Source organism: Pelodiscus sinensis, chromosome 19, assembly GCF_049634645.1.
Source record: "Pelodiscus sinensis isolate JC-2024 chromosome 19, ASM4963464v1, whole genome shotgun sequence".
Classification (NCBI taxonomy): domain Eukaryota; kingdom Metazoa; phylum Chordata; order Testudines; family Trionychidae; genus Pelodiscus; species Pelodiscus sinensis.
Window position 1 is genome coordinate 12662501 of NC_134729.1, and position 13760 is coordinate 12676260.

The following is a 13760-nucleotide window of genomic DNA, read 5'->3' on the forward strand; positions in this document are numbered from 1 at the left end:
CGAGAGCCCTGCGGAGGAAGTCCCTTTGTCCCCAGCTGGATGGGCTCACCGCCCTGTAGCACCAGTGGAGAGCGACCCCAGTCTGAAGTGCTCTGGAAAGGGGAAAGCATTTTATCCCCATTTCATAGCAGGGGAAACTGAGGCACGACGCGGGGCGGGGCACAGCCAAGGGCCGTCGCTGAGCTGGGCCGTGAATCTGGGAGCCTAAAAGCCCCCTGTTCTGGCCTCTAATGTGCCACTCCCTGACTCCCCGCCCCTTCCTGCTCTAGCCCGCTAGGCCGCATTCCCCTCCCAAAGCCACGGAAAGACCCCAGAGTCCTGATTCCCAGCCCCCGCCCGCCCTTGCACTCATCTGCTGCCGATGGTTCACACGCCCAGGTGCAGACCCCAGGTGCCCTGCCTCTTGGGGTGGGGTCTGAAATTCGGGCCTCCTCTCTCCAGATGTCTCCAGACATTTCTAGAAAGTTTTCTGCGGCAGCTGGATCCTCCAAATCTCCCCCCCACACAATCAGGGGGACGCACACAGACCCTGAACCTGGCGCGTCCTCCCCCCTGCAGCCCCAGCTCTGTCTCTCGCCTTCCCTAGCGGGACTCTGCCCCCCCCCACACGCCTATAGGGAAATCCACGCCATGGCTTGCTCCCGCAGAAGCGGCGCGACGGAGAGAGAAAAGCTGCCGGGCACGCCTGCTAGATTTCCGAACCGAGCCTCAGCCCCAGCTAGAGACACCGCACCCCTGCCTGCAGCCTCTGGGGGGGGGCATGTGGCAATCACCACCCCCGGCACGGTTTCCATCGAACCCCCCCCCATTTGGGGCTCAGGCGGAGGTGGGAGTGGAAGCGGGAGGGGCGGGGGGGTGTTTGCTAATAACCGAGGAGAGACGATTGGTTTCGGTGCCGCTCCGACGGTGCCATGCCCCCTACCTCATTTGCGCTCAGCAGGTACCGCTCTGCGTCTTGTGGGCATCTGCTCATTTTGAATAGCGTCGCCATTGCGGATGGAAGGAGAGAGCGAGGAGAGAAAATTGTGGTTAATCCCCACGGGAAGGCAGACAGAGACACGCGCTCATAGCTAGGTAACGGCTTGGTAGCCGCGGCCGGTGATTTATAGCCCAGCCGGCCTGCGATTTTCCACCCGGGGAGAGCCGGAAGCAGACACGGGCTCGGGCAACGCCAAAGCACCGAAACTGACCATCGCCCCCCTCGATGCGCACACGCACTGCCTTCCTGTCAATTTCTCACCGGAGAGAAAGGAGCCGGATCTTTGGATGATGCCGGGAAAGGGAAGGGCCGAGCGGGGACAGGCCGGGCGCCGGCTGTCAGGGAATCTGGCCCGTGGTACGTCCGGCCAGACGTGGGGATGGAAGGAGATGGGGGCTGCATCCTGCTACCTGTCCACTGCGGCCGAGGGAGAGACCTGGGGGGGGAGGCAGGACTTCTGGGTTCTGGGCCCAGCTCTGGGAGGGGTGCGAGGCCTAGTGGTTTTCCAGCTTTGCTCATCGACAGACCCCGAAACATTTCACGTGGAGTTGCAGACGCCTTTGGAAATCTTAGGTGTAGACTTCAGCCTCCCCCCCCCCCCCCAGGAATGCACTGCCCCCAGGTTGGAAACCACTTGCCTAGTGGTTAGAGCACAGTAGGCCTGGGAGTGGGGCATGGGCGCTCTTCATGTCTGGCACCAAGATGCACCACCACGGGCAGGGTGGGGGGATAGGACGGGGGGCACAGTAGCTGTTTGTAAGAATCTTCCCCCCGCGCTGAAACAGCCACCCCTGGGTGCGGGGCCTGTGTGTGCCTCACGCTGCGCTCTACCTGACCCACGGGTGTAACACCCCCACGGCGGGCGGGGGAGGGCAAACGTGCCAGAGAGGCTGGGACGACCGGGGGGGGGGGTGTTCCCATGGAGGCATTTATCCCCTGGACTGTCCCCGGCGGGGCTGGGCCTGGTCCCGCCTGGGTCTCCGTAGGCCTCGCGCTGCCCCGCCATGGCAATCAGGGCTTTGTGGCCAGGACAATGGTGGGGAGCAAAAGCCTCGCAGCTGCACTCGTCTAAACGCCCCCCCCCCCGGCCCCACGACACCTGCCAGCCTGCCCCTCCCCTGCCCCATGCTTTGTTCCCTCCACGTCGCCTCCCCCCCCATCCCCCGCTCACTCCCCACAAGTTCCCAGACGCTGGCGCACCAGGGAAACGTCTCACTCGGGCGCCAGGGTCTGCAGGAGCCCCCCGCTCAGCTGGGCGTGGGAATGTGAGCCTGGGAAAGGGGGGGCTGACACCCCGGTGCCTCTCCAGGTGCCCTCTTCCCCCCCCCCCCGCACATCCCTCCCCAGGCCTCAGCCACCTCTCAGCTCCAAGAAGGGGGGGCCAAGCAAGGAAAGAGGGTTGCCCAGGTTTCTGGGGGGTCTCTGCCTGGGCTGGGTTCTAAGCTGGCCCTGGGAGGGGAGCGAGGCCTAGGGGTTAGGACAGGGCAGGCTGGGAGCCGAGACCCGTTCTAGGGTGTGAGTGAAGCTGAGGGGTAAAAGCAGAGTGGGGCTGGACCTCAGGACTCCTGGGTTCCCCTCCACATTCACCAGCCCGGCCAGGCTGCCCAGCCTCGTGTCATGCCCACCGTACGGCCCCAGACTCACCGGGGCCCATCTGGCACCCACCCCACACACGTCTCCCATGTGGAGCCAGCCTGGCTGAGCTCTCTGGGGCAGGGCCCCCTGGATGTGTTCGACCCCCCCCCCCCCGGCTCTGTGCTGGGGTTGGACCCATGGGGGTTGCAATCTGAGGGCAGAGGTCCCCCCGAGCCTGGCCCAGGCAGGGTGGGCGTCGTGCAGTGGAGCTCGGGGGCTGGTGCAGGGTCATGCTCTGGCTCACATGGCCCGGGCCCTCCTGTGCCCTGCCCCCGCCCTGCCCCCCCGCGGTTCCGAGCTCCCCCTCCATGGCGAGGCTCAGTCCCCTGCACTTCTCTGGCACCGAACTGTATTCAAGGAGCAGAACTCCCAAGCTGAGGCCTTACCCAGCACGTGCCCTGGGTGCCCAGCCCTAACCACTAGGCCTCACTCCTCTCCCAGGGCCGGGGAGGGAACCCAGGAGTCCCAGGACTCTGGCTCCTTGGCCAGACACAATTCAGCACCACAGACAGCTCCAGGGAGCCTCCCGGTCCTCGGGGCCCAGCCGGGGCCCAGCCGCCATGGAGAGCAACCCCGGCTGCTCTCGGCCGCTCTCCGGCCAGGCTAGCAAAGGCCTGGCTGGGGGTCACGGGAGCCAATGGGAAAGGACCCAGCCCCGCCCCCCCCCCGCTCTAACCCTCAGACCTCACCCACAAGAACCCAGGAGTCCTGGTTCCCTCCCCCCACGTCCCCACCCGCTCTACCACTCTAACCACCAGGCCCCACTGCCCTCCCAGATCCAGGGAGAGAACCCAGGAGACCGGGCCCCCATCCCTCCCCTCACCCTAACCACTAGACCCCACTGCCCTCCTAGATCCTGGGAGAGAACCCAGGAGACCGGGCCCCCATCCCTCCCCTCACCCTAACCACTAGACCCCACTGCCCTCCTAGATCCAGGGAGAGAACCCAGGAGACCGGACCCCCATCCCTCCCCTCACTCTAACCACTAGACCCCACTGCCCTCCTAGATCCAGGGAGAGAACCCAGGAGACCGGACCCCCATCCCTCCCCTCACTCTAACCACTAGACCCCACAGCCCCCCCAGATCCAGGGAGAGAACCCAGGAGTCCAGGCCCCCAGCCCCACCCCCCTGTAGCCGCCAGACCTCACACGCCTCCTTGAGCGATGCCTTGCAGCAGGAATCTCTGTCTGGTGGGGGGGTGTCTGTGGTCTGCCCCCCCTCCCCCGTCTATGCACTTCATGGGAGTGCTGGGAGGAGAGGCTATTCCACGTGAGGGGGGAGCTGACCTGTCATGGACCCGGGCGGGTCAAGAGGCCAGACTGCCCCCCCACTGACCCCTATTCAAAGGTCATCTGAGGTCACAGGGGATATGGCAGCTGAAGTGCTGGAAAGTCCGGCCCCCTCGGAGGGCTGAGCCGGGCCTGGGAGCAAGGACTCCTGGGTTCTTTCCCCAGCACTGGGGGGAGTGGGGTCTAGTGGTTAGGGTGGGGGGGATGGGAGCCCAGACTCCTGGGTTCCCTGGGAGTGAGGTCTGAGAGTTAGGGCAGGGGGCAGGGATGGGGGCCCGGACTTGTGGATCTAGGAGGGCAGTGGGGTCTAGTGGTTAGGGTGGGGAGGGATGGGAGCCCGGACTCGTGGATCTAGGAGGGCAGTGGGGTCTAGTGGTTAGGGTGGGGAGGGATGGGGGCCCGGACTCGTGGATCTAGGAGGGCAGTGGGGTCTAGTGGTTAGGGTGGGGAGGGATGGGAGCCCGGACTCGTGGATCTAGCAGGGCAGTGGTGTCTAGTGGTTAGGGTGGGGAGGGATGGGGGCCCGGACTCGTGGATCTAGGAGGGCAGTGGGGTCTAGTGGTTAGGGTGGGGAGGGATGGGGGCCCGGACTCGTGGATCTAGGAGGGCAGTGGGGTCTAGTGGTTAGGGTAAGGAGGGATGGGGGCCCGGACTCATGGATCTAGCAGGGCAGTGGTGTCTAGTGGTTAGGGTGGGGAGGGATGGGAGCCCGGACTCGTGGATCTAGCAGGGCAGTGGGGTCTAGTGGTTAGGGTGGGGAGGGATGGGGGCCCGGACTCGTGGATCTAGCAGGGCAGTGGTGTCTAGTGGTTAGGGTGGGGAGGGATGGGAGCCCGGACTCCTGGGTTCCCTGGGAGTGAGGTCTGAGGGTCAGAGCGGGGGGGGTTAAAGCTGATCTCTCCCTTTCCTCTCTGCCAAGCACAGCCCCAGGAGCGGGGGTGGGTAGCAGGGACCATATGCCGCCAATTAGCCAGCGATCCCACAGCTGCCACCATCCGGGGGCAGGGGGGCATGTGGGGAGGAGGCCAAGCCCCGTGTCCCAGGGGAGGAAGGGCCTGGCAGATGCCGGCAGCGCCCAGCCCATGTGCTGTGAATGGCAGGGGGAGAGGGGGTCCCACAGGGACTCTGATGGCAGGGCCAGGGGCCAGATGGCAGAGGGATGGGGGGACGGGGGAGGCGGACAGGCCGGGAGGGTGCGGAAACACAGCACAGGGATGGGAAGGAGGCTCCCCTCCACCGCAAACGGACACCCCGTCCTACAGCCTCCCCCCCCGCAAACCATCCCCCCAATGGAGCAGCCTCCAACCTCTCCAGTGCAACCCCCCCCCCCCCGCATCACACCTCCCCACCCCCACTCAGAGTCCTGCCCCCCGCCCCTGGGTGCCCCAGCCCGTCCCTCGCAGAGGGCAGGCTCAGTCCCAGGTTGGGAGCCCCACCCCGGCCTGCCCCTGTATGGCACGAGTTGGCTGGGGCTCAGCTCCAGGGGTCCCCATGACTGAAATGCCCACATGGAGCCACGAGCACTAGCGAGCCCCTTCCCCGCTCCCTGTAGCCTCCCTCCTTCCCCCCCCCCCCCACACTGACTCTGAACAGGGGCCAGGCGCTGTCCGCCCCCTTCAGCCAGGCTCCTGCCCTGGAGGCCCAGGGGTGAGACTCAGTTCCCTGCCTGCACCATGCGCCCTCTGCATGACCTGGGGGGAGGCCCTGCCGCTTTGCGACTCAGTTTCCCCATCCGACCTTCGCTGAGGTGGAAAGGGCTTCAAGGCTGGGTTGGGCTGGGTGTGTCTGGGCAGTGCCCAGCACGGGGGCGGGGGGGGGACCCTGATCCTGCTGGGGGTCTGCATGGGGGGGGACCCAGGGAGGAGCCAGGCTTTCACGGGGCACCGGCCACACGCCAAGCTCCACTGGCAGCATGAGCCAGGCCCCAGGGGCTGGGGGAAGGGAGACCCAGCGCGGCAGGGGGCGGAGGGGGGCATGGATTTGTGGTGGGGCAGGAAGGGGTAGGAGCGGGGGCGGGGGCAGGGGCAGGGCGTGGCTGGCTGGAGCCGAGGCTGGTGGCACGGGGGTGCAGCGGCGCCGGAGGCGGCAGGGGGAGGGGCAGCAGGCGACGGTGACAGTGCAGGGGCCCGGCGCCTCGGGGTGCAGACTCACAACAGCACCGGGAGGGATGGTCCATGGGGGGCCCCTCTGATTTCAGGCCCCTGGCACCGGGCGCAGCCACTGGCTGGGGGCTTTACCCCCCCCCCCCCCACTCCAGGCCAGCCTGGCGAAGACCCAGCCCTGCCCTGTGTCTGGTTTGTTTCACTCCTTGCACTTTGCCTGGGGAGGGGATTTCCGGGGAGTCCTGGCTCCCAGCCCCCCCCCCCGGGAGCCCCCTTCTCCAGCGATTGCCCCGCTCAGAGATTTTGGATCCAGCCCGTTATGGGGGGAACGGATCCAAGGAGGAACCTCAGGCTGCGATCCGGCTCCCCAGCCTGGGGGGAGGCCTGGCAAGCGGGGGCAGGAAGGGCCAGGCCCCGCTGGAGGTTGCCTGGTCCGGCTCTCGCTCTGCAGGCCGTGCTCACGGCTGGCACGAGGCGGCCCTGGCATCCGCCTCCCACCCGTAAGTGCTTCTGACAGCTCTGGCCCTGGTGCGCGTTGGAGGCTTAAAATATCCGCTCGGCCTGGGCTCGTGGCGTCCGGGGCCTGTCTGGCAGGAGCTCGCTGTGGGTGGGCAAGGGGTCAGGCAGCTGGGGTCCTGCCCAGCATGGGGTGCCCATGGCAGGTCGGCTGTGCCAGCTGCCTGTGATAGGTGGCAGGTTATATGGCCCCCTGGTGCCCGGCTCCCCCAATGTTTGGACCTATATTTTCAGAGCTGGGCTGTCCACAGGCTGGATTGGGGCCACCGCACGGGGCCTGGCCCTTTGGGGGCCCCAGGACATGGGGTCCCGGGCAGCCTGGGGTGTTAGCAGGCGGCTGGCACTGGCAGCAGCAAACAACCCAGCTCCCGCCCCCTTCCCACCCCTTTCCCCTCGCCCTGAGTCCCTGCTCCTGCCCCGGCTCTTTCCAGCGTCCACCCCCGAGCGATGCCAGAGCCCGTCTGCCCCCGCCCATCACCGCGGCCTCGGGGCTGTCACCAGCGCAAGGAAACGGCTGCCCCAGCGCTGACCTCCGGCACATCCTGCTCTTTTGTGCCTAATTGCATTGCCGGGGGAGGGGGGCTTTGGGGTCACCGCCCATCCCCCCACCACACTGGGTGGGCAGTGAGCCAGCAACACCCCCCCTTTCCCAGGGGTTGAAGGTCACTGGCAGAATGCATCAGTTGATCCAACTTCCTCCCCCATCACACTGATTAAGGGGGGGGCTGGGCTGCCCCATCCTGCCCCCCCATTTCCTCCCCTGCCCATCTGCTTCCCCTCCCCCTGTTAGCTCAGCACAGCCCAGCAGGAAGCTTTGGGGGTGGGGGGACAGAAAGAGGGAGGAGCAAGTCTCACTGGAGGGCACTGCCGGAAGGGGGGTATGGGCTGGAGGGGTCTGATGGGGCGGGGGGCCCGTGGGTCTGATGCCATCTGGCAACGGCCGCGTTAAGCCGACAGCAGTGGGTGTGGGGGCCTGGACTATGGGGGCCCTGGAGGGGGGGGAATCAGGGAGTGGGGCAGGGGGTCTGGACTATGGGGGCCCTGGAGGGGGGGGAATCAGGGAGTGGGGCAGGGGGTCTGGACTATGGGGGCCCTGGAGGGGGAGGGAATCAGGGAGTGGGGCAGGGGGTCTGGGCGCTTCTCATTCCAGTGAGAGACCCGGCAACTTCACTTAGCCTCAGCCTGACGCAGGGCCGGGCCTGGCTCCCCCTCTGCCTGCCCCAGCCACCTACTGCTGGGGGGCTGCTGGAGGGGAAATGGGGGGCAAGTACTGGGGAAGGGGGGGCTCTGTGCCTGGGCCGTGGGCCGTGTGTGTGTGCGTGTGCGTGTGCATGTGTACGTGCATGCTTGGATGTCTAAATGTGTTGCTGGGTGTGCATATGTCTGTGTGGATGTGTTATTCTCTGTGTGTGGCTGTGTTGCTGAGTGTGTGTGTGTATGTGTCTGTGTGTTGCTGTGTGGGTGTATGTTTGTGTGCATGTGTAGGTGTGTTGTTCTGTGGGTGTGGCTGTGTTGCTGTGTGTGTGGATGTGTGGGTATGTTGTGTGGGTAGGTGTGATGCTGTGTGGGTGTATGTTTGTGTGCATGTGTGGGTGTGTTGTTCTGTGGGTGTGGCTGTGTTGCTGAGTGTGTGTGTATGTGTGTGGGTGTATGTTTGTGTGCATGTGTGGGTGTGTTGTTCTGTGGGTGTGGCTGTGTTGCTGTGTGTGTGGATGTGTGGGTATGTTGTGTGGGTAGGTGTGATGCTGTGTGGGTGTATGTTTGTGTGCATGTGTGGGTGTGTTGTTCTGTGGGTGTGGCTGTGTTGCTGTGTGTGTGGATGTGTGGGTATGTTGCGTGGGTGGGTGTGTTGCTGTGTGTGTGGATGTGTGGGTATGCTGCGTGGGTGGGTGTGATGCTGTGTGTGGATGTTTGTGCGGATGTGTTAGTCTCTGTGTGTGGCTGTGTTGCTGTGTGTGTGGATGTGTGTGTGGATGTGTGGGTATGCTGCGTGGGTGGGTGTGATGCTGTGTGTGGATGTGTGGGTATGCTGCGTGGGTGGGTGTGATGCTGTGTGTGTGGATGTGTGGGTATGCTGCGTGGGTGGGTGTGATGCTGTGTGTGTGTATGTGTGGGTGTGGCTGTGTTGCTGTGTGTGATGCTGTGTGTGTGGATGTGTGGGTATGCTGCGTGGGTGGGTGTGATGCTGTGTGTGGATGTGTGGGTATGCTGCGTGGGTGGGTGTGATGCTGTGTGTGTGGATGTGTGGGTGTGGCTGTGTTGCTGTGTGTGTTGCTGTGTGTGTGGATGTGTGGGTATGCTGCGTGGGTGGGTGTGATGCTGTGTGTGGATGTGTGGGTATGCTGCGTGGGTGGGTGTGATGCTGTGTGTGGATGTTTGTGCGGCTGTGTTAGTCTCTGTGTGTGGCTGTGTTGCTGTGTGTGGATGTGTGGGTAGGTGTGTTGCTGTGTGTGTGGATGTGTGGGTAGGTGTGATGCTGTGTGTGTATGTCTGTGTGTGTGTGTCTGCGCCGTGCTCACGGCCCATCTCTGCCAACCTGAAGGCCAGAGCCCAGGTGGGCGAACAAGCTGCGCTAAACTGGGATTTGAGCGGATTGGGCGGCGCCCGGCTGACCTGGGAGGGGCGATTCGGGAGCCGAGCCCTCTGCCATTCCCAGGATCAGAGGCAATTTTCTGCAGGGTGGCCTAGCTCCTGTGCCCCTCACCCCCGTCTTTAGCTTGCTCCACTGTCGCCCAGACTGGGGGAGGGGGAACATCCCCCCATTGGTGACATCACACCTGGGAACCCCCCCCCCCCGTGCACGGACACTACTGGGGGAGAAGCGGCCCCAGGCCCGTGTGGGGCACTGAGGCAGCTGGGAGGGGAAGGGGAGAGAACCCAGCAGGGAGGGGGAAAGGGGGCACAGAAGCCGGCAGGTTTAATCACCCTCCAGCATCAACCCCCAAGAAAGGGCCTTACGTGCCCCACAGCATCCCTGCCCCCTCCCCCACACCCAGGGACGCTTGGCCCCCATTAGCCAGGGCGGCAGCTCTGGGTTCTCTTGTGGGGGGCATTGCCTGGGGGAGACTGAGGCACATTGGGGGGGCTGAACGATGCCATCAGTGCCCCTCCCGAGGGCACAGGGGGCTTTCCCCAGCGAGCAGCCCCCCCGGAGGAGGAGGGGCTGCGCGTGGGCTCCATCTCCCCCTCCCTGCACGGCGCACAACTGGCCTGCCCGCCCCGCACCCTCATCTCCACTTCAAGGAGCCAATTTCCAGCCACTCCAGAGTCACACAAAGGACTAGATGAGGTTCTCAAGCTGGTACTGCCAGGCGGGGCGGCAGGGGGGCGGCTCAGGTCAAGGGGGCTGAAGTGGCCCTCCAGGGCGGCTGGCACCGCTTGCCAGGAGATTGGAGCCAGCTGCAGAGGAGGGGGAGAAACTGAGGAAGGGGCCCTGTCCCATTCCGCCCCCCCGCCCTGGCGGAACTGCCCCCAGCTGAAGTAAAATCCGCCCGGTCGCTGAGTCGCTGGCTGGGCTGAGCGCAGGGGGTCCCATGGGGCTGCCCTACCTGCACTGGGCCACTGGGACTGTGGGCGGAGCCAGCCTGGAGTGGGGGAGGGGAGACAAGACTGTGGGCGGAGCCAGCCTCGAGTGGGGCAGGGGGAGCTGGGATTGAGAGGTTTAAGGTGGTAAGACACCTCCTGGACAGACCCCCCCCCAACATGCCCCTGCCCTGCCCCCTGTGGGGATGAGGGGTGCTCATCCAGCCCGCAGAATTGGGCTGACACCCCCGAAAAACTGGCCCTGGCTGGCTGAGTTCAAACAAGGCTCCCCGGCGGGAAGGCCCTGGCTCCCTTCCCGCTCTCCCCAAGCCAGCCAGCCCCTCACCCTGGGGCCAGAGTGGTGCCAGCGACCCTTGGCGGGACAGGCCCCATGTCTCAGTGGGGGGGGGGCTCTGTCTGCCCCCCACTGGCACTCCAGGGAGAGCCCCCCTCATTTTCCCTGCTGAGGAAAGGCCCACAGAGCATCCTGCCCCCTGGGCTGCCCCAGCCTCCTTGCCGGCACGGCCTTGTTTTCCAGCCACTTGGTAGGGGTGGCTGGGACTGAACTAAGCGCCCCCCCCCCCATTTCCTGCTCCCCAAACCCCACTGCAGCTTTCAATCAGGAAACTCCTGCAGCTGATCCCAGGCTGGCTCCAGTCGGCCCTGTCCTCCCCACCTCCCCTGCTCTCCCTATACCATCTGGGGAGTCTAGATCTGCCCCCCACCCTGGCCTGGAGCTCAGCCCCACCTCCGCACGGGACCAGCCAAGGAGCCCCTCGGGTTGGGGTTAATGCAGCTGCCACAAAGGGGGGGAGGTTAAAGATGGGGTGGGGGCGGGGGCGGGGAGTGGGAGGGGATGGATCCAATTTCCCCTGACAAGAGGCAGCATCTGGTAGCTGCTAATGATCGATGGTAATTAGCTAAGGGAGGGCACTTGGGTGCCCCGGCCTTGCCCAACAGAGCAGGGCAACCTACGAGGAGTCACTGGGGATACTGGGAAAAGAAAGCAGGTGAGTTATTTGCACTCATAGCCCCTTAGGGTGAAACCCTGGCCTCTGTCCCAAGCTAAGCAGGGTCAGGCCTGAGCAGCCCCTGGATGGGAGACCCAAAGGATGTGCAGGGGTTCCCAGTGAGGAGGAGGGGGGTCTTGGTTCAGTCCCAGCAAGTGCCTACTGTTAGATGAGAAGGTGCTGCTGGTAATGGGTGGGGGTCCCACTATCATATTCTCCCCTCCCCCCAATCAAAGCCAACTTTGCTGCAAGGCGAGAGGTGGCCAGGCTAGGCCCTACCAGTAGTACTCCACATCCTGCCCCACATCATTCCTGGGGCTTGGCAGGATGGTTAATTCTCAGTTAATTCTCAGTCAGACAGGAGGCAGGATGTGGGATGCCATGCCAGGGGGTTCTACCCCACAGATCCAATGGAGCAGGGCAGGGAGTTCTAGGGTTGAGGCTGCTGCAAGGGCGGCAGGTTGTGGGGTGGGTCTGGCAGGTTATGCAGAGCAGCCCCCTCCCCCCTCTGTACAGTGTGTGGTGGGGGACAGGGAGCAGAACCCCACTGGGCCCTAGTGCTCCACAGGCAGAATCAGAATCAGCCAGGGATACATGGGGAAACAGAGGCCCGGGGGGGGGGGGGGGGGCGGTCTCCCTGCTCCAGCCATGGGGCTCCATCGCCACCTGCTGGAGAGCAGCTGCACAGGCATCCTCCAAGGGGGCATGGCCCAGCTGGTAGTAGCAGAGGAAAATGGGAGTCCAGGTCTCCAGTCCCTCCCCTGGAGGGTGAGGGGAGGGGTGTCTTCTCATTCCCAAAGTTGACCAAGGGATGTGAAAGGCTATGAAAGGCTAACCAGTTAGCATCACCCTTACCACTTATGGTTAACGGTTAACCAATACTGTGGTGGGGTGGGGGCTGGAGCAACTCCCCACAGGCAGGGGGCCAATTCAACCACAGGCAGGGGGCCAATTGACTGAGCCCCATTTGTTTAACTGGTTAAATGTATTTAACTAGTTAACTAATTACATTTGATTTTACATGCCTACTAGGGACAGCATTCCAGCCCATCCTGATTAATACCCAGTAATGGACCTGTCCCCCATGATGTATCCAGTTCTTTTTTGAACCTGTTCATGTCCTGGTTTTCACAGCATCCTCTGGCAAGGAGTTCCACGGGTTGACAGTGCATTGTGGGAAGAAGTGCTTGTTTGTTAATTTTAAACTTACTACCTATTTCATTTGGTGACCCTTCGTTCTCGTGTTACGGGGACCAGTAACACTTCCTTTACTTTCTCCACATCAGTCATGATTTTATAGACCTCAGTCCTGTCTCTGCTTCTCTAAGGTGAGACATCTCCGTCCTATTAATCTCTCCTCCTATGGAGCTATTCCATACCCCTCATCATTTTTGTTGCCCTTTTCTGAACTTTTTCCAATGCTAAGAGAACTTTTTTGAGATGAGGCGACCACCTCTGTACACGGTGTTCAAGCTGTGGGCGTACCATGGATGTAGAGAGGCAGAAAAATATTCTCTGTCCCTTTTTTAATCACTCCTAACACGCTGTTTCCATTTTTGACTGCTGCAGGACATTGAATGGACATTTTCAGAGAACCACCCACAATAACTCCAGGGTCTATCTCGAGTGGTAACAGCTAATTTAGTCTCCGTCAGTGTGTGTGTGCCATTGGGATGTTTTCCAATGAGCTTTACTTTACATTATCAACGTTAACATTCATTTGCCAGTTTGGCGAGGTCCTTTTGAAGCTCTTCACAGTTTGCTTTGGACTCAGCTCTCTTTAGCAGTTTAGTATCATCTGCAAACGTTGCCACCTCCGTTTACCCCTTTCTCCAGGTCATTAATGAAGGAGTTGAATAGGATTGGTCCCAGGATGGGCCCTTGGGGGACACTAGTTACCCCTCTCCAGTCTGAGAACTGACCATTTATTCCTACCCTTTGTTTCCTGTCTTTTACCCAGTTCTCAGTTCATGAGAGGACCTTCCCTCTGATCCTGTGGCAGCTCACTTTGCTTAAGAGCCTTTGGTGAGGGACCTTGTCAAAGGCTTTCTGGAAACCCAAGTACACTATAGGCACTGGATCCCCTTTGTCCACATGCTTGTTGACCCCCTTAAAGAGCTCTAGTAGATCGGTGAGGCAGGATTCCCCCTCACAGGATCCACATTGACTTTTCTCCAACGTATGTTCATCTCCGTGTCGACGAGTCTGTTCTTTGCTGTACCACTAACCGGTGACAGGGGCCCCCACGGGACAGGGGAAAGCCCCACTCTATCCAAACCCAGCCGCCTGACATAGCCCAAGGGCTGCGTTAAGAGGGGCCTGGTGAACCAGGCCAAACCAGAATCCAGCAAAGCAAGAATCCAGCCCACTCCGGAGGTATCCTGACCAGACTGAGCCCACGGGACCCGACCCCCTCCTCCAGACACATGGCAATTCTAACCCCCCTCTATCCCATGTCCTTTTCCTTCCCCACCTCAGTCTTCTCTTCCCTTTTCCGTCCCACGCGAGTCTGGGAGCGCTGGGCGCTGGCCTGTCATTCACCACAGGGCTGTAAGCCCGGGCCGCAGACGGTCCAACACTGGCACAAGTCTGCCGGGTCCCGGAGTGGCTGATTGGACCGGGGGCAGGCCGGGACATGGCGAGTCCCCAAAGAGCTCCCTGCTGTGTTTTCTGACCCCTCCTTGTCTGCCAGGAAAGGGGCCAGAC